At 41.0% G+C, this 26,281-nt stretch overlaps 1 long non-coding RNA gene across 3 annotated transcripts; it reads right to left on the bottom strand.

Moving 5' to 3' along the window:
* Positions 1-866: 866 nt before the first annotated feature.
* LOC123571767 (uncharacterized) lies at positions 867-3,599 on the bottom strand. 3 transcript variants are annotated; one of them, XR_012431834.1, is made up of 3 exons: positions 3,404-3,599; positions 1,132-1,227; positions 867-926 (listed from the first exon to the last, which is right to left on the bottom strand). It is a non-coding gene; the product is annotated as an uncharacterized lncRNA (long non-coding RNA). The 3 variants fall into 3 exon arrangements; XR_012431835.1 differs by having other exon boundaries at positions 3,536-3,599; XR_010584666.2 differs by lacking the exon at positions 1,132-1,227.
* Positions 3,600-26,281: the final 22,682 nt, after the last annotated feature.

Here is a 26,281-nt window from a genome sequence, read left to right as displayed (position 1 = left end):
GGTAGGAGGAGGACCAAGTGTCGGGAGGAGGTGCTACACATTTTTAAACAACCAGATCTCACAATAACTCACTCACTCAGGATCTGGAGAACAGCGCCAGGGGGCTGGTGCTAAACCATTCATGAGAACTCTGTCCCCATGATCCCATCACCTCCTACCAGGCCCCATTTCCAATACTGGGGATTACAATTGAACATGAGATTTGGGTGAGGACATAGATCCAAACCATATCAAAAAGCAAGTACACATACCACAGCTTTCTTGTTTTCTTCTTCCACTTCACACATAGCAGTACTAAAGCTGACCTTCTTGACAGTGGGGGCAATGATAACAAGGATGATAAACAGGTCACTTCAACAAAAAAATGATAATGAAATGGGAGAGTTCTCTGGCCCCCATTGCAGGGTGTGTGACAAGGGGTACAACTCTCTGTTCGACCTCCACGAGCTCAAGCCCCTTAGAGGAGGGGGAGCATGCAGACAGGCAGGTGCAGGAATTGGGGCGAGCACTTTTGAGCTCCGACCCCACAGCAGCGTCTAGGGGTGGCTACCTGTGACCCCAGGGTTACAATGCTCTTTTAGCTCGGCCATCCACAGGTGGTTTAAGTGTTAACAAGTTCATTGGCCCCTTGGTACCCGGTCATCCCAAAATAATTGGATCACACACAGTCTGGAAGGATGAATGCAGGGGTTTTATTGAGTGGTAGAGGTGGCTCTCAGCAGGATGGATGGGGAGCTGAAAGCGGCGAGGGAGTGGGAAGATGATCTTGCCCTGGAGTTTGGCCGTCCAGTTGCCAAACTCCTCTCCGACTTTCCCCAGCCAATCTCCTCTCAGCCTTCAGCTGCTCCTTCTCTTCTCTCTTTCTCTGCTGCGCCATTCCGCCGTTCATCTGTGTGTCTCCTCGTCTCCTAGTCTGCCTCTGAAGCCTGGGGTTTCGGGTTTATATGGGTACAGGTTAGGGGGTGTGGTGGGCCAAAAGGCAACTTTTTGGGAACAAAAACAAGAATGCCTGTCCTCATTTAGGGCTGCGGGTATCCAGGCTTGAGGGTGGGGTCTTTGCTGGGGAACCACCCTCTTCTATCCAGTATTTCCCTGTCTCCTGTCCGTATCAATAAGTCACTCAAAGCTTACTTTTGAAGTCTCTTTTCTGTGGTCAGCAGCGTTCACTCTTCAAATAGGAAAGGCCCAAACCAAGGGTTCCCCAACTTGCTCCTCTTTTCATGTCATCTGGATTAGTAAATGATGCCTCATTCAATCCAGTGCCTCAAGCCAGAAACTGGGAGAGTTAAGGGGGTTATCCCCATTGTACTTAAGATGATGTTGCAGATCTTTACTCTGGCTTATCAGATACCACATGAACTCTCCAGCCTCCTCTCCCACTCATTCCCTAACACCAGTTTCTCCTCAAGGCTTCCTCATATCCCTCCATATTATGCTCAGGCCCATCCTGGATCCGGCTAACCCTTACCCACGTTGTGTCTCTCCGTGTAAATGGCATTTCCTCAGACAGGCTTTCTTGACTCCCTCCTCCCAAGTATACCGGGGCCCTTTGTAATCATCACAAATTATAATTATGTGTTTGATTGTTCACTTAGTTATAACCCCTTTCTCTCACGAGGTTCCATGAGGGGATAGAGCACTTCTGTCTTCCTCATCACAAGACTTAAGTGACCACCACAATGGCCAGTTCACTGCACACAAATCTTTGTGGTGTGAATAGACAGGTGGGGGCCCCTTAATAAAAGTTTCTTTCTTCTGGTTACTTTATTTCCATCCTATAAGCTATTATCAGGAGCAACACTGCAGATGATCATTTTTTTGTCAGTTTTTCACTTTTGCAAGAGCTCTCCCTATGAAGAGCTTTTCCATTTTGGCCTAGATAGGCCTTATTTGAAAGTGGCCATCTCTCTTCACATGCACCCTCCTTTGCTTAGAGATGCAGAGAGTTTAAGACTTTGCCAAGGGTAGGCATGTCGTCAAGACACTCGACATGGTGATGTGAAGCAAGGCTCTGGGTCAGCCCCTACAGAGGTTTGAATCTTGGTTCAGTCCCTGTCTAGCTAATCGACTTTGTGCAGCTAGCCTCAGTTTTTTTCAACTCTAAAATATGGATAATAATAGAATCTAACTGATAGGTTGTCTTCAGAATTTAATGAAGTAACAAATATAAAACAGTTAGTACAATGTCTGGGACACAGCAAGTGTCTGATAAACATTGACTCCTATTAATAGGTTTCACTCAATCCCAGAGGAAAGTTTGTTCACGTGCTGAGTTCTAGGGCTGGGGAATTTCAGGGGAGGCATCTTTCTTTGTCTTCTGTCTCCCTTTCCGTCTCATTTACTTTACCCTATACCCCCATCCTGATGTGCTGTGGTCCCAAAAGGCGGCAAGCAAAACTATGATAGATTCTAATTCTCTACCTTACTCATTTGAAGCCATAAGCGGATTCGAAATTTACAAGCCAGCAGTATAAAATTGCTGATGACCATTGCTTAAACTTTGGCAAGATGAATTCTGCCTAGAAATAATTAGTAATATGTTAGTCAAGTCAACAATAAAATTGTTGCACTGGCATTTAGTGACAGTTCAGGAGAGCGCCCTTACAAGAGGCTCTGTAGGCAGAGAGTAGGTGACATTAACCTTCTAAACAGAAGCCGCTGCACACCGAGTGCCAGAGTACCAAGAAGAATTTAACATTCCACTCCTAGTGCCTCCCCCACTTCCCCGCTTCAGCAAGGTGGTTTTAAAATGAGGAGCACATCCCGAGTGCTCTGTGTAGGTGGTGAAGTAGGCGGAGGTGAAATGCAAGCTTTATTTTCCCGGCTGCCTGTCATCCGATTCCCCGCTTTCCTCCGACTTTCATGAATGATGAGGTCATCCCGGTGCAGGAAAATCAAACTCCTATTTTTTCAAACCCAATAAAGGCCAGCATTGTACGTCTGCGTAAACAGAGAGGCCAGACGGGCAGGGTGGCGGGAGGACTAGTGGCCCGCCCTCTGGCGGCCGCGAGAGACAGCGTGCCCCGCGCTCCGCCGAGCCGCGACAGGGAGGCGGGAAGGGTGCGTGCGAACATGTAAGTTAAAATTAGATCAATAGTCAGCTTAGCGGCCTCAATCAATGCTTCGCAGGGAGAGCATGCAACCATCTATTTATAAGCTAACCCCGGCATTATCTTCCTCTTTTAGGACTCAGAGATCCATTACTGCGCGCGGCGGGGGAGAGGACGCCGCCGGGAGCTGGTGCGTGCCACACTGCAGCCTCGCAGGCTGCCCCGGACTTCCAGCCCCGGGTCGGCTCTGGGCGGGCAGGGGGAGGATCCACACCGCCGAGCTGTGGCCCCGCTGCTCCCAGCCGCGCTCCCCCGGCGCGCCAGCTGAGGACTCATTCCCGCCCATTCCTTACCTCGATGGAATCCTTAGCCCTTAGAGAGAGGGCTAAAAAAAACAACAGACAAACAAACAAACAAAAAAAACAAATTCGAGACGGCCCCGGGACCCTCCCGCAGATGCAGGGCGCACTCTGGCCAGTTCTAACCATAGACTTGACTGCATGTTGACAAGGGTTTCCAACCTAGCTTTCCCGAGGTACTGCATGACTCAGTCCTTGCTCAGATGGCGGTTGCTGTAAATAGTTGCAATTTCCCTCCTTCCGTCTCAAAGCACGGATGGGAATGGATTTGCAGCGGGGACTGTGTATTGTATTTAAGGTCTTGGTGAGATGGAAGCGGGCTCCATCAGCTCCAGACTTCCTGGGACATCTCGGCATTTCCAGGTCCGTTTGCCCCAATGGTGGAAGTCACCTCTCATATTTGATGAAATAAATGTCCACTTTTGTGATAACGTTGTTAAATTGTTTTCAGTTCTTGAAAGATGCTGCAGAAAAAGAGGCAAAACCTGGTACAACACAGCAGCATGCCCCTCCCGCCCCCAAATACGAGATCAAATCACATTTCTAAGGGAAAAAATAGGCATTCTCATCTTAGATATGTATGTAGCGTATTTTATAATATATATTTTTATCAAGAATTTTGCTTTTCTGTATTTTACAACTTTCTTTATTAAGCGTTTTTATTTTGTGTTATTTTTACAATACAAACTCTGAAGACCCAAAGAAATTTAATATTAGCTTAAATGTACATTAGATATATTTATAGAATCAATTTATTAGCTGCTATAATGTTTGACATAAAAGGCTTCTGAACTAAAGATAGAAACGGAAGCATTCTTTATTTAGAAACAACCTTTCTCCTCTTCTTCCAACTCTTGTTGGCTTACCTCCAAAATATATCCTGCATCTGTCTCTTTCTCACCACCTAGACTGTTCCTAGTTTAGTTACAGGTCACCCTTCATCATCATTCACCTGAATTACAAAAATAGCCTCTTGTCTGGTTTTCCTGAATTCATTGTCTCCCCACTGCAGTCCTCACTTGCCACATAGCAACGAGATTGCTCTTTTAAAATGGAAATCAAATCCTCTCTCTTCTCTTTTTAGAACCTTCAGTGGCTTCCCATGGCACCTTGATTAAACCCCAAATTCTTCACCATAGCCAAAATGTAATGTGCCATCTGCCCCTATCCACCCTCGCTCATCGCTCCTCATCTCATATCACTTTCTCACTTGTCACAGCATGCTTTTACATATCCCTTCTTTCAGATCTAAAGCCCCACAAGCTCATTTTTGTCTCCTAATCCCAGCTCTTGCTGTTCATTCAGGGTGGAAGATCTTCATAAATTCTTCACAAATCTACTTCATTCTTATTCTAGCCTCAGCTCAGGTATCAGAGCTGACCACCTTCTATCCCACCCCTCAACTGAACTCATTATCACATTACCATGTTCTATTTCAACACAGTAATTAATTGAAATTATTTTATTTATCCATGGCATTATCAGGGTGTTCTCTGTCTCCACACACCAGAATGTAAGCCCCATGAAAACAGGCTCCTTGTCTTTCTTGTACACCGTAATCTCTCTGGGTTCTAGAAAAATGCCTCGCCCATAGTTGGTAATCAGTAAGCATTGATTGAATAAATTATTGAGTGTGATTTCCTAGTGTCTTGTTTGTAAAATGCCACTAATAGCATTCTGTATACTCTGCCATGAGTTTTATAGTTATTTTTATGCCCATATGCTTCCTCCTCTCAAGTGTGAACTCTATGAGGCAGGATCATATTTAGTTCATTTTATTCTCCATGTCCTTATGGAGTCTGGCACATCACAGGTGTTTAATATATTTTTCTGGACTGAGTTGCAATAAGTAAATGGGTAATAAGGTGATACTAACCTTTCACCTGGGGACATGCAAAATTATTATGTATCCAAAGGAAAAGGTTGTTGCTTTGACCCCTGTAACATCGCACACACATACACATGGACACACACACACTTGTTCTCGATATTTTCAAAGACTATTCAAATCCATTATTTTATTTGATCTCCAAGCTGGTATGTATAAGCAGAAGCTCAGGGGCATTAATTGACCTGCTCAAGATTGCATAGCTAATATAAAGCAGAGACAGGGATAGCGCCTGCTACTTTCAAACACCCACAATATGCACACATAAAAACACACGCACACATTTCCACATTTGCCAATATGGCTTAGTTCAAATGGGATCATAAATGCAAAGTACTTTGAATGGAATCTGGTATGACAGCCTTCCAATAAATAACCATTCCTTTCTCTTGGCCTTGCTACAGTTGCCATAATCTTCCTATTTCTACAAAGAAGAATGCTTCTATCTTCACTTTGTTCTTTTTCGTACTAGTCTGATCTCCAGGGTCATCCTTATTGTGAAATTTTAATGCATAATATTAATTGGATATTTTCACAGACATGAGCAATAGTAAATGGATTTTTTGCTAACTAGCAACCTATTGCTCTTCTAACTTTTACTCTGAACACAAACCAAAGAGAAACAGTTGTGAATACCTACTAGCACACAGCTTAGCTTAAGTCATACAGTGCAGTGTTAATGAGGAAAGTTTATCATCCACAAACAAACACTAAACATAGCACAGCCAGAGAGGACAAACAATGTGCAAAATTAGTTTTATTATAGGCAAAAAAAGAATGAGAGCCCATATTGATCATTCATTCATTGTTGCATTCATTTTATGTGCCAAGCACACTGTACAAAGTTTGGGAATAGAGAGGCAAGCAAAAATAAATGAGGTCTCTACTGATATGGGTCTAGTGGAAAAGAAACACTTAAACCAAAGAATCACAAAACAGAGATCAATGCTGTGAGTGGGTAAAACAGGAGGAATGGCCATGGTCAGAGAATTCAGAAGGGAAGTGAAGTCCTTGAAGAAATGACTACTAGGCTTAGCTATGTTTTGAATTCAGTTATGGTCCAGTATCCCCAATGGTTACTAAAGAAGGAAGAAATGACCAAAGAAATAAATAATAATGGTGACTACCTTTGAAATTCTTTGATTTAATAAATACTTCTTGAGTACCTACTATCTACCAGGTAGTCATCAAAGTGCTAGGGGCTATAACAGTGATCAGAGACAAAAATCCCTGCCCTCGTGGCTTTACACTGTTATGGAAGATGGCATACAGTAAACTCACACATAATTATCATGGAAAGGAATGTTAACTGTTGATTTCTCCTAAGCAGAAAAACAAACCAAGGAAGTAAGATCAGGAAGTGGAGTTGGTGGGGCAGTGAGATACAGTTTTACTTAGGATAGTCTTGTATGCCCTCTCTGAATAATACATTTAAGCAAGACCAAACAGTGGTAAAGCAGCAAGCTATGTTGATGTGAGTGGCAGGTGTGGGTGGTCACAGAGGGAAGAACCTTAATGAAATCTTCAAGGGCAATGACCCTGAGACTACAGCATGACTGACTTGCCATGAATCTGAAGGAAGTGCAAGGAGGCCAGTATGTCTAAGGTAACTGGAGTAAGCAAGGGGGTGACTAGTTACATGAGCACAGAGAGGTAACTAGGACATGAGTTCAAAGGAGCAATAGATCTTTTTTTTTTTTTTTTTTTTTTGAGACGGAGTCTGGCTCTGTCGCCCAGGCTGGAGTGCAGTGGCCGGATCTCAGCTCACTGCAAGCTCCGCCTCCCGGGTTTACGCCATCCTCCTGCCTCAGCCTCCCGAGTAGCTGGGACCACAGGTGCCTGCCACCTCACCCAGCTAGTTTTTTGGAATTTTTTTTTTTTAGTAGAGACGGGGTTTCACCGTGTTAGCCAGGATGGTCTCGATCTCCTGACCTTGTGATCCGCCCGTCTCGGCCTCCCAAAGTGCTGGGATTACAGGCTTGAGCCACTGCGCCCGGCCAATAGATCTTGAAGTACCTTGAAGGTAGGTGTAAAGATTTTGGCTTTTCCTGTAAGTACAATGGAACTTTAGAAACTTTAGTACAATGGAACAATAGAAACTTTTGAACAAATGATTGACATGATCTGACTTTATTTATTTATTTATTTATTTATTTATTTTTGAGACAGAGTTTCACTTTTGTTGCCCACGCTAGAGTGCAACGGTGTGATCTCAGCTCACTGCAACCTCTGTCTCCCAGGTTCAAGCAATTCTCCTGCCTTGGCCTCCTGAGTAGCCGGGATTACAGGTGCCCACCACGACACCCAGCTAATTTTTGCATTTTTAGTAGAGACGAGGTTTTACCACGTTGGCCAGGCTGGTCTGGAACTCCTGACCTCAGGTGATCTGCCCGCTTCAGCCTCCCAAAGTGCTGGGATTACAAGCGTGGGCCACTGCACCTGGCCCTGACTTATGTTTTAATAGTTACTCTGGCTGCCATGTAGAGAGTACTCATTATGTTCCAGGAAATCTACTGTGTCTTAACAGAGGACTTCATTTTACTTTCATAATTCTGAGAAGTACCCATTTTACAAGTGGGAAAACCAAGATGTAGGGAGTTTTAACACCTTACTCAAGGTTGCGTGGCTAATAACTGATAGAGCTGGAATTAAAAGTCAAGTAATGTAATTCTATCACCCTGGCTATTAACCAAAATGTAAGAGTACCTCCCTAAGAGAGACTGGGATGGGGGGGTGTTGGTGCTGAGAGTAAAAATAATATCTATCATTTATTGAGGGTCTACCAGTCACTGCCCTAGATTTTCTCATTAATTTTATTTCATTCACACATCAACCCTATTAGATACATATTATTGTTCTTTTATTATAGATGAGGAAACTAAAACTCAGAGAAGTTATGTAACTCAAGTTTGAACAGTTAATAATTAGAAGTTAAAATTCAAACCCAGAGTGCTTCATCTCTGAAGCTATGGCTCATTGCTTCTCAGATAAGAATGCTAAATTTCAAAATATATTTCTTATAAAGAACCTATAATTGAGTCTTCTATTTTTAAAATATCTACTATATCTTTCTTTTTGGAGTGCTTAGTGTACTTACTTACATAATGACTGAAATAGTTGCTTTAATTCTACCTACTTGCTATTTTTTTTTCTATTTATCCCATCTGTTCTTCGTTCCTTTATTCCTCCTTCTCTACTTGGTTTTCAATTAAGTGTATTGTATTCATTCCATTTATCTCCTCTATTAGTTATATATTCCTGACATTATTAGCTCTTATATGAGAAATTAATGTGCCTTCCTAGCTTCTCAATATATATTTTAAATTCATATTTTACACTTCACAAGTAATGCAAAAAGCTTGCCACAGTTTAACCTCATCAAGGCCCTCCAGTTTGTTTGTGATATTGTCAGTTTCATTCCCACATTGTTATGTTCCTCCAAGTCTTTCCTTATTTTTGTTTTAAAAAGTCAATATTCTTTTAATATTTACACACATACTTTTCCTTTACTGTGCTCTTTGTTCTTTCCTAGAGTTTAATATTTCCACCTGGGATTATTTTCCTTCAGCCTGAAACATTTTCTTGAGTAAAACTTACAGTGCCATTCTCTAGAGACTATAAACTTGGGAGCTCATTGGAAGGGTTTAAGAGCATATGGGACACAACCTATTTAACTCAAAGACAAGATCATTTTTTAAAAATGCCTGAACTGAAACACAAAAGTGAAAAAAAGTTTAAACTCTCTCAAGGTTTATTTGTCTGAAAGTATATTTATTTTGACTTAACTTTTGAGTATATTTTTACTTGGTATAAAATTCTAAGTTGGCAATATTTTTCTTTCAGCTATTTAAAGATGTTAAGACATTGTCTTCTTGCTTCCATAGTTTCTACTGAAAAATCAACTGTCAGTTTTGTTGTTACTTTGAAAGTAATGTGTCCCCCTTCCTCCACCTCTGCTTTGATTTGTTTCATATTTTTTCTTTGTCTTTAATTTTTAGCACTTTGAATATTATGTGCCTAAATGGGGTTTTCATTGTTTTTATTCTTCTTGATATCCTCTGTTCTTGGATCTGTGGGTTGATATCCTCGATTTGTTTTGGCGAATTTGTTTTCTCTGCAACAATTTCTTCTTCTTTAGTCCCTCTTTCCTCTCATTCTGGCACTTTGGTTATGCAAGTATTAGATTTTTTGACTGTGTATTCAATGTCTGTTATGTTTTATTCCATTCTTTCTATTCTATCTTTGTTCTCACATTTGTGTTTCAATTTGGGCATTTTTAAAAACTGATCTTGTCTTTGAGTTAAATATGCTATGTCCCACATGCTATTAAATTCATTCAATAAGTTCCTAAGTTTAGGTATTATATTTTCCAAATTCTATAATACCCATATGGCTTTGTTAGCCATTTTAATTCTCTTTGAAACTCTTAACATTTAACACATATCTAGTTCCTTTGTATCCATTAACATAATAATCTTTATTGTTTTAAAGTCATTTTCTGCTAATTTTTATATTTGTGAGTCTGCTTCTATTGTTTGATTTTTTTTCTCTTGATTACAAATCAAACCTTCAATTTTCTTTTCATGTTAGTAATTTTTAGTTATCTTACAGATATTGGGTATTAAAAATAACCCCAAACAAAACAACATAATGACAACAACAAAGAAAATGTTCAGATGAAATGTCTACCAGCAAGGGTTCCTCCTATCCTCTGCTGGGCAGACAGGCAGAGATTGTGCTGGAGAGGAGGTTGAGTTGCAGTTTTTAGCAAATCCCAGTTCACCTTTTATTTGTCCCTGATTTTGCAGAGGTCAATTTTGGGCTTTTGATGGGAAGCCTAGGAGCAACCTGTCTCCACAGTTCTAAATAGTCTACTCTTCAGAGATTTAGAGCCGATATCTTAGACATCTATGCCACAAAGGTTCAAATCTGGCAAATGGTTTATGAGGAAAAATTATTGGGCATTTATTGTAAACCCATATTTCTAACAAGACATCGTTTCTCAAGCACTGCAGACTACAGTAGATTTTTTTTTCTCTTTCTGGTTCTGCCCCTTTGAGACTTCCCCACCATTCCAAAACACATGGAAATGAGCCTTGCATTTTGCACTCTTCTATTTTCCCATCTATTATGCCAATCCCATTCATTCACCACAACTTCTGCTGATTTCTGATTTACCCAGTAAAGTCCTTCTCTTTGGCCCAAATCTCATCTTCAGCCTTTACCTGCAATGAACAAATTCTCCTTGGGAAGCAAACAGCTGATGATTATAAGCTCATGTAGGAATTTAAGTTTATCTAGTTCCTGTTGCTTCCAACAAGGTAGTGTCTTTAATGATGCTTTCAATTTACCTGTTTTTTTTTTTTTTTTTTTTTTTTTTCTTATTGCAGCACATGTGTGTTAGCCTGCTGTGACCATCTAGTTCCTATCTAGAAATGAAAGTCTCTCTCAGATGTTTAAGGGGCAGAAATTTTGGAGCTTGAACAGACTTTGGCATATGCTCAGAATTGTAAAGTGATGTATTCAAGGCAACAAACAAACAAACTGACAAGGCTAGAAATTGGACCTGAGGTAAACCTTGAGGGAGGTCTTCTGATCCCATCTATTATTCAAGAGGACAGGGAGCAGAGAAAGAGAAGAAGAGAGAAGATATTATGGAAGGCTGTACCTGAAACAGAGAGCAATTCTGAAGTTTTTTCTCCAATTCTGGAGTTCAGAAGTGACCTACCCTCAGAAATGCTGGAAAACAGACTTAGGTCTTTTGAGTCAATTATTACAACTAACATTTGCTTAGTATTATTATTATTATTATTATTGTTCTACCTGGTTTGAAAACAGGATTTAAAATAATTTGCCAATGGTGAGAGCTCCTCTGGAGAAAGTTACAGATGAGGCAGATAGGATGGTAATATAGAGGGTAAGAAAGTCTGTCATTAGAAAGTTGAGAATATTACTGGCAGGGGTACATTGGTAGTTGAAGGAATTTCAGGACTAGGTGATGTGGGCTCATGAATTACTCCACTCAACAGAGTAAATGAGACAAGACTGGGCTCCTGTCCTTTGAAAACATAAAAAGGAAATGTTTCGATCCTTTTCTAGAGGGAAAGTTGATCACTGTCCCTTTTGTCCCCTCTATGATTGTTGAGCTAGTCCAGAGTGCCATAGTAAGGGAAGAAAAAGTACGAGATTAATGACAAGATGGGATTCTGGAACTGAGAGCAGAGAGACCCATCCCTTCCCGAGATGGGTCCACTCACATGCTGAGCTACTGTAGCCAAACTTCACCTCTTATATGGGGAAGGAAAAACATTTGAATTTGCAGAAAGTCAAAGTCATGAGAAGATAAAAGAAATGTGATGAAAAATAAACGTGATTTTTATGTTTTATCTTTAATGTGGTAGTAGTATATTTATTTAAGTTTTGTGGTATTTTGCCCTGCTCTTGATTGAAATTGTATGTCTCTAGTCGAGCCTAAAAGAGAGATTGCTAAGCAATTTAACAATGTAAACAAGTAACGGGGGGAGGTGTTCAGGATCAACGGCAAGCAGTATGTTTTTATATTCTTAGAAGAGCAAACTGAACAAACTGTATTTAAGAATATTATCACACTATTGTCTACATGCAAATGTGTGCTGCTATTTGTAAATGAATCACATCCCTTTATTAAGCAAGGATGTCTATTTGTCATCCTTGCAGCAATTCCAGTAATAAAAAAATGCCCATTTCTTTAAAATTATGCACTATTGATGGCAGCTAACATTTCTGGAGTATTTATTATGAACCAGGCTGCTAAGCAAGGATCACTTCATACAAGATATTGCATTTAATCTTCACAATTGTTTTATGAGGTAGTTACTAATATTATCCTCCTTTTTAACAAGTAAGAAAATGGAGACTTAGCAAGGTTAAGTAGCTTGCCCAAGGACATATAATAAAGGGCAGAGCCCAGTTCAGTTTGATTCAAAAGCCTATGTGCTAATCATTCTGCATTAATCAGAATGGTCTTTCAATGGCTCCAAACCTGTGGTGCAAAACTTTCCATTGGAATGATGGCCAACCCAGTGGCTTGGTTTCTAAACAACTCCATTCCTTCTTTCTGTTCTCCTCACGCAGTCGCCTTGATGACCAGTCTTCTCTCTCAGTCCATAGCGGTCAAGTGGTGTTGCCCAAAGCATGAAAAAGGGAAACGAACAGTTTGAGAAAGCGAGATTGACTTGGTATCTTCTTATTGCAGCCCTCTTGCTGGGTCCCAGCATATCACCTACTAATTGTATGGCCTATGGCAATAAACTTTATAATTCTCACCTCTGAAATTAGAATTATATTACTAATCTTGCAAAATTGCAAGGAAAATGAAATACTGCACGAAAAGTGCCTAGTTCAATGCAGACACGTGATAGCGTTTGTTATATATGAGTTTTCTTCCCCTTCCTAAATCTATCTTTAATGCATCCGTATGCTGTATCTTTCTTCAAAGTCAGAACCTTGTCTGGGAGACTTTTAAGCACTGTGTTGATATCTAGACTTTGCATATAACTCAAAGGAGACTGTGAGATGACTAATGTGAAGACATCTCTGGACAAGCAATTACCCACTTCCTACTGGATATATTCTCATAATTTGAATACTTGCTTTAAAAGTACTTCTCCACTTTAAACACTACTCAATCATCTATGTGGTATAAAGATTGCCTGCCCTCTACTCCATACCGCCAACAAAGAAATCCCATGGTAACATACCCAAGAAGCAGAATTCAGAATCCCTTCTCTTCATTTGGAGTCATCTGGAGTTGAACAGCTCTTGAGTAGGGGGCACTTTTTTGCTGTAATAAATTTGTCTTTGTGACAAACTGAAGCCACTGGCCTCCAGGTGGAGCTGCACGAAAGAAAGAGAGAAGTAAAGAGAGGGGAAAATAGGTTGGTGTCCCAGAGTAGATAGCCTGAGAAACACTCAATAAAACCAAGATGGTACATGGTCCTCCGGGGATTTTCCAGGAAAAGAAGTGACATGCAAACTAATTCAGCCAGTTTAATTCCACAAGAATTTGAAGAGACTGCCAGTGTCCTCAGCCAGCCCCAGTGTCTGACGCAAGAGAAATGAGACATGGTCCCCAGGAAGCTGGCAGTCTTTGGGAGGGGCAGCACATAGGCATGGAAGAAGAACATCAGGAGACCATGTGTAATTCAATGGTAAAACAGTCATGCAGCTTAGGACATGGTTTCAACTCCAGAGGTGAGAGAAAAGCTACTCTGTGTGTGTGTGTGTGTGTGTGTGTGTGTGTGCGTGTGTGTGTGTGTGTGTGTGCGCGCGCGCGCATGCGCTACTACATTCCAGGCCCTAAATTTGACGGGTTAAATAAATTATCTCATTTAATGAATCCTAAAACAAACCTTTGACATGAACCCATTTTAATGGCAAGGAAATGGAAGCACAAAGATTAAATAACCTGCCCAGGAGCCAACAGCAAGCAAGCTGTAGAATTACAAGTTAAACCTGTCTGAATTCAACACCCATGGTCTTGGAAGGCCTGAGCCATTTGCTAGCCATATAACTAAACCCTCCTGACTCCTCTGTGCCTGTTTTTTTTTTTTTTTAATCAGACAAATGGATATCATATTGCTATACTCAAATTGTTTGGGTGTAATCCTTTGCTTCTGCCCTCTTCTTCAGCAATATGACCTTCACTTTAGCCCCTGATAATTGGGCATCTCTTGCTTTACCCATGTGATCCTGCCTCCAAATGGAGGCTGCGGAGACCAAGGTGGGCACTTGACTCAAAGAAGGTGGGGTGCAAGGAGAGACTGACAGGTCCCAGAACTATGGCAACTTAGTCTGTCCTGAAGCCTGATGGTTCAGTCAGCTTTTCCTAGATTCTGTGAGACTACGCTATAACTGTACAGTCATCTCCCCAACCCCCATTCTTCTGTTTTCTTGAGCTGAATTGAGCTTCTGTTACCACAACCAACAGATCCCTGACTAGAACAAATGCTTTCCATAGAGTTATTGTGAGGAATCCATGAGATAAGGTAAATTAGAAAGGGCAAGATCAAGGAGACCATAGCTATTTATCTGAGTGAGTAAAATAGCAATTTGGCCTTTATAATTGGATCCCAAGATTTTCAATTTATGAAATGCTTCATTATGTCAAAAGCAGGATATGCACAATTTTCACTTTTACTTTTCCTGCCAGGAGAAATCAAAGCGGCCAATAGTCGTGTTAAACTAAAGACACGGCCGCAAGGTTCTCTGTATTTTGGACAGAGAGGCTCCAGGCTGGTCATCTGGTAACCACTTTAAATTAGGTTTCCATTGGAGCCACACTGTACCCTGAGGACTCTTCCATAGGAGGTGTAGATATCCTGACTGAATGATGGACTGCCTGACTGGCCGGCCAGCCACGCTGCAATCTTCACCTGTGTGAACGTTTTGAGAGAAGTGCGCCACTCAGGTCCAACAAGTTGTTTGACCAAGGACACTTCTTATTTGATTTGGTTCAATTGCATCGACTGCCCGTGTCACTGAAAATGATCAAAGCAATTGCATATAGACACAGCCTAAGAATACAAAGCTGCTTCTTTAAAACAAAAAAGAAAACAAACTTCACACTGGACATTTTAAGACGGGGTTATTTAATATCATGGACGCCTTGCCTTTGGGATGATGATTTAGGTTTGAAGAGATGTCCGGAGACAGCATACTTTTTGCTGGCATCTGATTTGTCCCATGGTTCATGTTGCTTCATTTGTCATGGACTACAGGGTGCCAAGGCTTTCTTTGCTTCATGATAATTTCAATACTTCTCAGGTTAAGGTGGAGCCATTGGACCTGGCTCTCCTCCCTAACCCCTTCCTCATGCACCCCACACTCTCTCACTTTCTCTGGGGATCACACTGCTTCTTACATTCTCCAACTTCAGTCAGGCAGCAGAGGAAGCAACATTTTTGTTAGTGAGTTTTTCCCCCGTGGCTGCTTTATTACTTAGACCATGTAAATCTCGGTTGGAGGGTGGCCTTTGTGTGAACCTCATTCTGAATCTCAATTGACTCGTTCAAAGACAGTCCGTATATTTTCCTGCTACTTTTTCACTACTTTCATCTTTCTCAGCTTTTGCCTATTAGGATCAGTTATGGTTTTTTAAAATAAAGTATCTTTTGTTGACATTATTAGAGCTTCCCACTCCAAGACACTGCAGGTCAGGGCTGCTTCCTGCAGGAGAATTTTGGAAGAGGTTCCTGGGAAAGGATCAGATGCCATATAGATACTGTGATGCTTTTAATCCACATGAGTTTTTGGGAGAGAATGCTGAATCATGATGGGTGCTTAGTGTCCTTTAATTACCAATGTTATCAGGAAAAGAAAGTGTACCATAATCTCATACTGAGGGATTACATTGCAGGCACTGGAAAGAAATCTTTTTTTATAACAGCCCTTGTCATGGTGGAGGTAGGGGTAGGGGGCTGGCGCTTCCCAATTGCCTATTCTGTGTACTAGAATCTTGGTGGCAAAGGTCAGGTAGGGTCTAGCCAAGTCCGATATCTATCTAAAATTATATCCAGATTTGTTAACCTAGGACTTGATGAGTTTAACAATAAATGTCCACTAAACCTGTACATGATAAATACATCAAGCATAAAACAATGGCAAACATTTTTCAAGTACTTGCCACATGCCAGGCAAGAATTCTGTCTCATCTTTTCTTCTAAGCAACTCTATGAGGTCATAATAACAGCTAAGATTTACTCAGTTCTCACTCTGTGCCAGGAACTATTCCAACTGCCATGCATACCCTTATTTACTTATTTCATTCTCCCAGTAATGCTGTGGGTTATTTAGTATCATGTGGTGTGGGCACGATTTTTCAACCCATTTTATAAATGAAGAAACTGAAGTATACGCAGAGAGGTTAGGGAACTTGCCCCAGGTTGTAAAGCTGACAATGAGTGAAGCTGGGATTCACACCCAGCCATCTGATTTCAAATCCCCTGTGATAAATGATAACCATCCCCTCGAAGAATACATGGTGAAGGTGGACTAGTGAAAACCTCCAGTTTCTTCCGTGACTAAGGGAGTCATTGTTGCTTATAGATGAATGAGCAGGACTTGTTCACTATCAGATTCTGCTGGTCCTTGTGGCTCCTCCACTGTTTTGGTGATGGGCAGCCAGTCCTAGAATGGTGGCAGCTCTTTGTGGAACTCTGATGCTATTTGGAGCTTATTCTCCATCTCTGCTATTTCTTAGATTTTGTTTTAAATACGATCTTTGTTGATTTCTACAGAGATTGGCTCCCCCAATACTTTCTGCAAAATAACCTGCCTCTAATTGCCAAGAAATGCCTCTCTCTGGGTTTGTTTACATGGCACTGTGACTCTGTCTGCTCAGAACTGTGCCCTCCATGCCCTGTCTGTGTTTCTCTCCTCTATTAGCATTCTCTGCCATATTAAGGCTGTGAAGAGAGCCACATTTCCCTGCCTTTGTTAAAAAGAAACATTAATATTGGGATTTCAGCTAAAAAGTGAATATCCCATTGGATACCTCTGTGATACAATTAAAGAGATTTAATCCCAGTAATAATAGCTCCAGAGTGTTCTGATTTATTTTAAGCATTTTATACCCACCATCAAGTTGGTTACGTAAAACAGAGTTAAGACAGAGTAGGAAAGAAGAATGAGGATGGGCTTTGAAGCCAAGCAAACATGGGTGTACAACCCATTTCTAGCACACACTGACTGTGTGGCCTTACACACTAGACCTCTCTGAGCTTTCTTCTTCCAGAAAACAGAAATAATAACATAAGGAACTTTCTGAGGCTCAGAAATGACACAGGTATGATACTCCTGGTATGGACTAGGTCTCCAAATGTTTTTCTTTCCTTTCATCAAATTTCCTGTTCTGCCAACGTTTGGCTTTTACATTTGACCTCTCTGGAACTCATTTTCCTAATTTTCAAAATGAGGTGTGAAGATCAGTCGATTATCAGGACCTCTTCCAGGTCTAAGTGTTTCCTACATCAACCTTTGTAAATGTGCGAAGTGCTTTCCTTACGTTATCTCATTTGATCCTCTGAACAACCCTTTAGGTTAAGTTGTGTTATGATTCATATTTTATGGAGGAAAGAGACTCAGAGAATGAGTAACTGGCTACTCCCTGATCTAATTTTCCACATTTCACATGTCAGGGGTTTAGATACCACCTAAACAAACTCGTTAGAACTGTGCCTCAAATAAGAGCAGGTATGCACTGAGGAGGGCTTGAGCCGCTCTAGCTCTTGGAGAAGCATGAGGGCTTGGAGACTGTGACAATTCAATTTCATCAGAGAGAAGGAAAAGCCATTCAAAATAATTCGAAGCTCATCAAATGTTTATACTAATTTGCATACATAAATACATAGATGTTTGTGTTTGCTACACCCACATTCTGCTTAAATGTTCTGTTCCTTAGATTTACCAATTTCAACTGTAAATGTAAATACAAGTTGTAGCAACATTCAACTTTCCTACGTAAATTGCCTAAAACACCAGGGAATCCTGGTAATTCTACTGCCATACCTTTCAGGAACCCACAATCATCATTACTATTATCTGTTGATAGAAATCTGGTCCCCATATTTCTGGGCTTTGTAACCTTTTTTCTTCTGCAGATATGTTGGGTTATAGTTTAACAATATCACAGATACACTCAGGTGCTTAAGTGAATCTCATGTGCTAGTTTCCTTAACTTATTAAATAAAACGTCACCCATCAGCAGTGTTTCAGATCCAATTGAATTTTATTTCACTTTAAAACCTTAACAAACACGAGGAAATTGCGCTGTTAGACTCTGAGTGACAGCCAACACCTTTCATCAAATAAATTCTAACTACTTTCCAAACATGAATTAAACCGTACCACATCGTAGCCTAGACATAAGCTAAATTTTTTCTTTTCTTCATCTTCTTTTTTTTTTTTTTTTAAATCAATACAAGCAAGTGGGTGACAGATGTACAAGGCAGGGGAAAATGAAAACTTTGGAAAGAAATAGATTTGAGTTCTCAACTACCAAGGGCATCTACTCCCTCTTAATAAAATGATATTGCCAGTTCCTGATCACATTCAGCTGCTCGTATTCTTACGTAGAGGGCTGTTGATCAAATCTTCCTTTGTAAAAGTTATATTTGCTTGGCGCAGAAACATTTGCTTCTTGGTTTTATTGCAATCAGATGTGGTAAGGTTGTGGCCTGCAGGGAAACTTTCACAGCTTCCAAGATGACGAAAAGGTTGGAAACTCTTTTGGGGTCAGACCTTGTATCCAAGGTCGGCTGGGAACAGAATTCTAAGCCAGGCTGAGTCCCTTGGAAGCAGCAGGATCTGAGGAATCAGTTAGAGAGCTAAGGCCTGGCTCAGAGCTTTGAGTTGCACCTGAAGGTCATGCAAGGAACCATTCACGCCAGGACCCTATTAACTTCAGAGGGATGGCACCATGTTTGAGAGGCCAAAGAAGAGACCCAGAGGCAGCAAACGAGATACAGGGTTTTTGGAGGGGACTTAGATACAGGACAACTGAGTGTCAGTGGGCTGGACAGAATCACAACCGCTTTTAAAAAACATGCAGCTTGTTTTCACTTAGCACCCTTCCCCTAGCAGCCTTTGCCTGGCAAATTTTAACCCAAAACAAAGGGCCTCAATGCCCTGCACACCCTGTGTTCCATGGGATGGGCCGAGGGTTCAGATGTTCTTCATTGATGAGGAATGAATCTCTGGGTTGGCCACTCCCAGATTCTTTAGCTGAGAACTCCAAACACATATTCTTCTTAAGCCATAGGGTCACTCTCAGAGTATGCTTAAGTTATTGCTGTTGGGTGCATCTGCCATATAAACCAAGAGGGACCTGGCACAGATAGGTGTTGGGATACAGGCAAACGTGGGCTCTCCCAGCCCCTCCCATGATTCCTTACTTCTCCAACCCTCCGCCAAAAAGAGAGCAAAATTGCTAAGCTTGAAACTGCACAGTTATTTTCCCCAAAGTTCTCTGACTCACTCAAGTTGCAGCAACCTTAATGCAGAAGTTGGCTGTCAGTTTGCTAGAATTTTTTGTTGTTGTTGTTGTTGTTTTTTGTTTTTTGAGACGGAGTCTCGCTCTGTCGCCCAGGCTGGAGTGCAGTGGCGGGATCTCAGCTCACTGCAAGCTCCGCCTCCCGGGTTCCCGCCATTCTCCTGCCTCAGCCTCCCGAGTAGCTGGGACTACAGGCGCCCGCCACCTCGCCCGGCTAGCTTTTTGTATTTTTTAGTAGAGACGGGGTTTCACCCTGTTAGCCGGGATGGTCTCGATCTCCTGACATCGTGATCCGCCCGTCTCGGCCTCCCAAAGTGCTGGGATTACAGGCTTGAGCCACCGCGCCCGGCCAGTTTGCTAGAATTTTTGACTAGCCTTGAGTCTGGTTTTATTGTTCCAATCCTCATTTCTCTAGACACACCAAATCATGCCTCTCGGTGTCTTACGGTTTCCATGCATACTGGACTCAGTATTTTGAATATGCCTTTCCCACCAATTATTATTTTTTGCATGGAGCCTAATACTACCATGTAAGTTAATTGTTGCGATTGTTGTTATTATTATTATAGATGTCCTTGAAACTAGTTTATCAGCCACCTTAAAGAATTAGGCACCATATACAACAATTACAAAAATATCCTTCATTTTAAAGACACTTTCACAACCATTATCGTCTCATGTCTTGGATTCATTTCTTTATTTGCTCATTTATTCACTCATTCAAGAAAGAGACTTCATGGTCTCACTGAGGATAAAATGATTATAAAATATGCTTCCTGGTTTCAAGGAGGTGACAGTGCAGAGAGGAGAGAGTAGACATGTAAATAGATGTTGAGAAGACAAGCACTGTGTTACATCGATCCTCACATTGTCTTATTTACCCACAAGAAAAAAAAAAGAGCAAAAAAGACCTTCTCAAGGTCACACAGCTTGATGAATAAAAGCTAAAATGCGGACCTCTGGTTATTAAGCCAATAGATTTTGGCCAGTTCTGTGATTATGTTTCCTTTGGAGCAGAAGCTCTCAAAAGTATGGTCCAAAGACCCGTTGTCAATACCTGGGAACCTCCTGGGAACTTGTTAGGAATGCAAATTCTCAGACTCTACCTCAGACCTGCTGGAACCAAAATGTTGAGGGTGGGCCCAGCAACCTGTGTTCTAACAAGCCCTCGAGGGGATTCTGAGACACATTAAAGTTTGATAAACTATCACTTGGGGAACTTGTTAAAATGCAGATTTTCATTCAGTAGGTCTGGGGAGGGTTTTCTGAGTCTACATTTCTAACAAGCTCCCTGGCTATGGTTGTGCTTCCAGGCCTTGAGTCCTTGCATAGTAGCAAGAATATAGAGGGAATTCACACCAACAGAGAGCACTGGTTAAGCCCAGCTAATGAGTAATGCTGGGATGTCAAGTGAATTCAATAAAATTGTTCCCTGTCATTTAAGAGCTTAAATACTAGCACAGATAATGTTCATATAGGTAAATTTTTAAGGACATAAAGACTATCAAATAACTCCTGATTATATGTGTATGTGTGTGTGTGTGCTTGTGTGCGTGAGCATGTACAGGCATGCATACACACAAACCGAATGGGCAAATATTGTAATAGACAACACTGTATAGCTGTACCTCTCTGATTAAGAGATCACTTGAATATACAAGTACTACGACCAAACACAATCCAGAACCAGGAGCCTAGAAATATTTATCTGACTGAGCAGCCAAAATAAATGTTACCAAGTCCATCATTTTTACTAATAAATTAGTCCTTCAAATCATTCTTTAGAGTTGTTTTTTATTTTAGACAAAACTCTAGCATAGGCATATTAAAAACAGATTAGCAGCAGTAAATTGTATAGACAAAGGTCAAGATGTTGTTGACAGGCATTCTGACAGTAAAGCAGTGCCAGCTGGCAAGAAGAGAAAGTGCGTGTGTGTGTGTGTGTGTGTGTCTACATATGCTTATATACATACTGATATATTCATTTATATATCCAAAAACTTTGTAGATTGGAAAAATTTAATACAGGGGAAACACATCAGTAAGAATCAATAAAGAGCATTGTATAGGAAGCACAATGTAGTAATCACAGCAACATGCAGAAAACATAAACATTATAAAATGTTCAAGATAACGATAAAGCATGGAAAACATTTTAGATGTTTCCAAACAAAATGGGGTTGCTAGATTTAGCAAATGAAAATATTTTATCTGGCAACCCTAAAAATGGTTAAAAATCAGAGGGCTTTGATAATCTCCAGGAATTTCATTTACGTGGATTACCAGTGTCTCGGACAACGCCTGTCAAACATTCATGTAAGGGAAGATGATGGAGTGGTTGGGATGGTTAATTTGATGTCAGACTGGACTATAGGGGGACCAGACATTTGGCCAAAGATTATTCTGGGTATGTTTGTGTATTAGTCTGTTCTCATGGACTAGGAAGACCTCAGAAACTTACAATCATGGCAGAAGGGGAAGAGGCATGTCTTACATGGTGGCAGGTGAGAAAGAGAGAGAGAGAAGGAGATAGAGAGAAGGAGAGAGAGAGAGAGCATGCAACAGTGGGGAAAACTGCCTTATAAAGCCACCAGATTTGGGAGAACTCATTATCATGAGAATAGCACAGGGAAAGATGCCCTCATGTTCCAATCACCTCCCACCTGGTCCCTCCCTCAACACTTGGGGATTGTGGGGATTACAATTCGAGATGAGATTTGGATGGGGACACAGAGCCAACCATAGCAGTTTGTGAGGATGTTTCTAATTGAGATAATATTTGAATTGGAAGACTGAGTAAAGCAGATGTCCTCTAATGTGAGTGGGTTTCATCCAATCAACTGAAGACCTGAATAGGCCAAAAGACGGAGTAAGAGGAAACTTCCCCTACCTGTATGGGCTGGGACATGAGTCTTTTCCTTTTTCTGGGCTGGGACTGATGCATCCCTTGGACTGGTTCTCAGGCCTTCAGTTCTGGACTGGCTACATCACTGGCTTTCCTAGGTCTACAGCTTTCTGAATGCAGATCTTAAGACTTCCAAGCTTCCATAATTACATGAGTCAATTCCTTAAAAATATGTATTTTTTAAATAACATAAATATACATTAAAAATGTTCGTATATATATTTTTTCTGTTTCCCTGGAGAACCCTGACTAATATAGGTGGAGAGTGAAATAGGAGTTATTGGATTTGTATGTTTGGACAGGGAAAATCCCAGACGAATTTACTATGAGCCTCTCAATTGGTTATGAAGGGTGTATCAGTCAGGATTGGTTATAGCTGCAAGCAACAAAACCCAAAAAAGAGTGGCTTAAATGGGAAAGGAGTTTACTAGTCCCATGTCACAGAAGGTTAGAGTTAGGCAGTCTAAGACTAGTGTGGTGAATCGGCAATGTCATCAAGGGTCCAAATTCCTTTAATCTTTCAATTTAGTTATCCTTAGTTTACAGTCCTTAACATTGTAAAATGGCTGCTATACTTCCAAATCCTAAGTCTAGGTCCCAGACAAGAAGATGGAAAAAGGCAAAGACCAAGATTAAAGGGCAAAAGAGCATGCCAGATGGATTTTTCTTTAAAAAAAAAAAAAAGTTTTTGTAAGTTCTGTCCAGTAAATCCCATTTTCATCACATTGGCCAAAACTGGGTCATATGGTCATTCCTAGTTGCCGGGAGTCAAGAAAATTATTTTAAATTGGACACTTGTACCTTGAATAAATTAGTAAGAAAAAGGAGGTGAATGAATGAATATTGAGCAGGCAATTACCAGCATTAAGGTATTCATGGAGGAGGTGGCATTTCAACAGAGAGAGGGATGAGAGAAAAAGAGAAAGAAAGAGTGGATCATTGAGAAATCCCAAAGAGACTTGGAAGCATGAACAAAGAGATTATACTAGATTGGATGTTTGTGAAAACCATTCTATGTCCTTAAGGAGAGCCAGATTTGCCCAATTCAAATTAAAACTCCATTTTGAGATCTGGAACATTCCATTTTGCCTGGTTCCCTGTACTCCAGACTCTTTTGGAGAACAAGCTTAGGGCTCAGTGACAAGTATTACACATTTATCTGACACTTACTTATTCGTAGACCATGTTACTTCTCAATCTAGTTTGAGAAAGATGGTAGCCAATTGAAAATCCACTGCAGGGGTGACCCTTAGGATACGACATTACTTTTGCCACTCTAATGTCTGATGATCAGCCAGTATCTCCCATCGCCCCCACATAAGCCTGTCTAGTTGCAAGAAAATAAGCTCAGGGCTCCCAGTAATTCTACATTATGGTGAGTTGTATAATTATTTCATTATATATTACAATGTAATAATAACAGAAATTAAGTGCACAATAAATGTAATGCCCTTGAATCATCCTGAAACCACCCCAGTCCATGGAAAAACTGTCTTTCATAAAACCAGTCCCTGATGCCAAAAAGGTGCAGGACCACTGCCTTAAAGGATGGGTAAGACTTCACCAGCTGAAACAGCAGCCATTGCGTACTTCAGGACCCGCATCATCGGAGAACTTTTACATTGTCTTGAAAAGACTCATATTGCTGCATCAGAAAGATCGACTCACCTGTTTTAGAGAGAAATATTTTAAAGAAAAAAAGTCGATGAAATAAGAAGTTTTCTTGAATGCTGTTTTGGTGTTCTGCTTTAATCTGGATTCAATTATCCAGAAAACATCAGCCCTTCAAGTCCTTTGAAATAATTGACCTTTCATCTGAATCCTAAAGCATCTTTCTTGTCATGGTGTATTTTGTGAACCTTTTCTTCCTTTTGTTTCCTGCAGATATTCTGAGTTGCCCAATTTTGTTCATTTTTTTCCACAGTAAAAAGGTGGTAGTCTCATATTTTACCGCCATCTTAGCAACAAGGTTTGGAATCATTCTTCTCTGTCTTGATATTTGTATGTTGGGGGTAAAAAGCTAAAAGAAATGAACAAAATCCAGAAAAGAGGTTAAGAACATGTCGCTCCAGACTCTGGGAGCAGTCAAATCAAGCTGCCAGCTGCAACAAGAATCTCTCTAATAAGGAAATTAGAGCATGATCATTTCTGGCTATGTGACTCTGATTCTAAATAGGTTTTACAAATAGATTGTGATTGAACTTGGAAACATAAACAAATTGGCTTTGCAGAATAAAGGCTGAACTACATTTTCGTTAGAGAATTAAAATGCTTTTATGGGAGGCACTCTGGGAGAACGGACAGCTATTTTAATGACAGCATATGCATTTCTGAAACACGCTGGCTTTGTTGACTTCCCTTTGGAGAGTTGGGTTTGATAAGCTCAAAAGAAAGTTTCCCAACAGGGTCCCTAAGAGGACAACTGATAAAGGCAGGGGATGGGGCACCATATATTTGAAATTCCCCATTCAATGGCTGGGAGGAGAGGTTCCATTTAAAAATAATAGGTTTAAAAATATCCAAAGCTTAAAAAATTCAGTCAGCTGTCTTCCTTGGACAATTCTTTTGTCTCTTGGAGGGCTGGGGATAGAAGTTCTTTAAGCTCTTCTAACACATTTTTACTTATAAATATTCATGCAGTGTTCCAGTGCCTCTCCCACTGGTACTGTGCAGCCTCCCCACCCTAGCAAGAGAGTCAGTGCCTAATTTCTCCCAAGGCCCCGGTTCAGCCCCAGACAGCCCAGAGCCATTTGAAAACACAGAAGACTTTTCAGTGAAGATAAAAGGTTATACATGTCTGTGTGTCCAGGCTTGTATTCCACATGAGAAGATTAGTCTCACTCTCTGCAGACTCTCCCAGTTGTTATAAGTAGTCATGGTTTTGTGTGTTTTGTGCTTCACACAGTGAGAAAACAGATCTGCCAATTGGAAAGATGCTCTTTTTAATTTTCCTTTTGCTAAATCCACCGGTTACTTGCTAAGGCCTGATCCATTATTGAGTCCAAGTCAGCGAAATCTCTTTGCCAGTAATAGGTTCGTACATTTAGAAATATAAAATGTGAGAGCTAGCAGGGACTACAAAGGTCACTGACCTGCTGGGCAGGAATTTGGATACAGGTCATGCGGAGTATATTCCATTATCTCAAAATGCTTGCATAATGGAATCCTTTCTTGTGTGCTAACCCTAGATCCTTGTGTGCTGTTTTCCCCACATTCCAGCTATGTGGGTGGGAAGTGCATGAAGTCTAAAGCTCCATATATCCTCTCTCCCTTCTTATTTGGATGTGGGTGTAATGGTTAATTTGTATGTCTACTTGGCTGGGGTAAGGGATGCCCAGATAGCTGAAAAAATGTTACTTCTAGGTGTGTCTGTGGGGGCCACAGTTGGCACTGTGGTGGGCGCAGAGTGGAGGGTCTGGAAGAGATTGGCATTTGAATCAGTAGACTGAGTAAAGAATACCTGCCCACACTAATGTGAGCAGGCATCATCCAATTCACTGAAAGACCGAATAGAACAAAAAGGGAGAGGAAGGGTAAATTCAGTCTCTCTCTTCTCGAGCTAGGTCATCTGTCTTCTCCTGCCCATGGATGTTGGAGCTTCAGACTCCAGGACTCACACCAGTGCCCACTCCTCCTCAGCCTCCTGACTGAATCACACCACCGACTTTCCTGTTTCTTCAGCTTGCAGATGGCATATCGTGGGACTTCTCAGCCTCCACAATCATGTGAGCCAATTCCCATAATAAACTCTCCTCTTATATATCTATGCACTGTATATTCTATTGGTTCTGTGTCTCTGGAGATCCCTAACTAAGACGGTAAGGTCTCTCACATCCCCAGGGCCTAATTTTCCCCATGAAGTGCTTTCTGGGCCCATGCAAATGAGGATGCACAGCTTATTTCTACACTTAGGGCTATGGCTTCATTTAAAAAAAAAAAAAAAGCTTCTTAAATTGTTTAGGGCAACCAAATATTTTGCTAAAATATGCTTATATTGAAAACCTATGAAGTCTTATGTTTTTATTTCAGAGATACTTTATTTTCATTAAT

The sequence above is a fragment of the Macaca fascicularis genome, chromosome 2 (genome assembly GCF_037993035.2).
Source record: "Macaca fascicularis isolate 582-1 chromosome 2, T2T-MFA8v1.1".
Lineage (NCBI taxonomy): Eukaryota > Metazoa > Chordata > Mammalia > Primates > Cercopithecidae > Macaca > Macaca fascicularis.
Note: the sequence above shows the minus strand (reverse complement) of the source record. Positions and strands in the feature narration are given on the sequence as shown.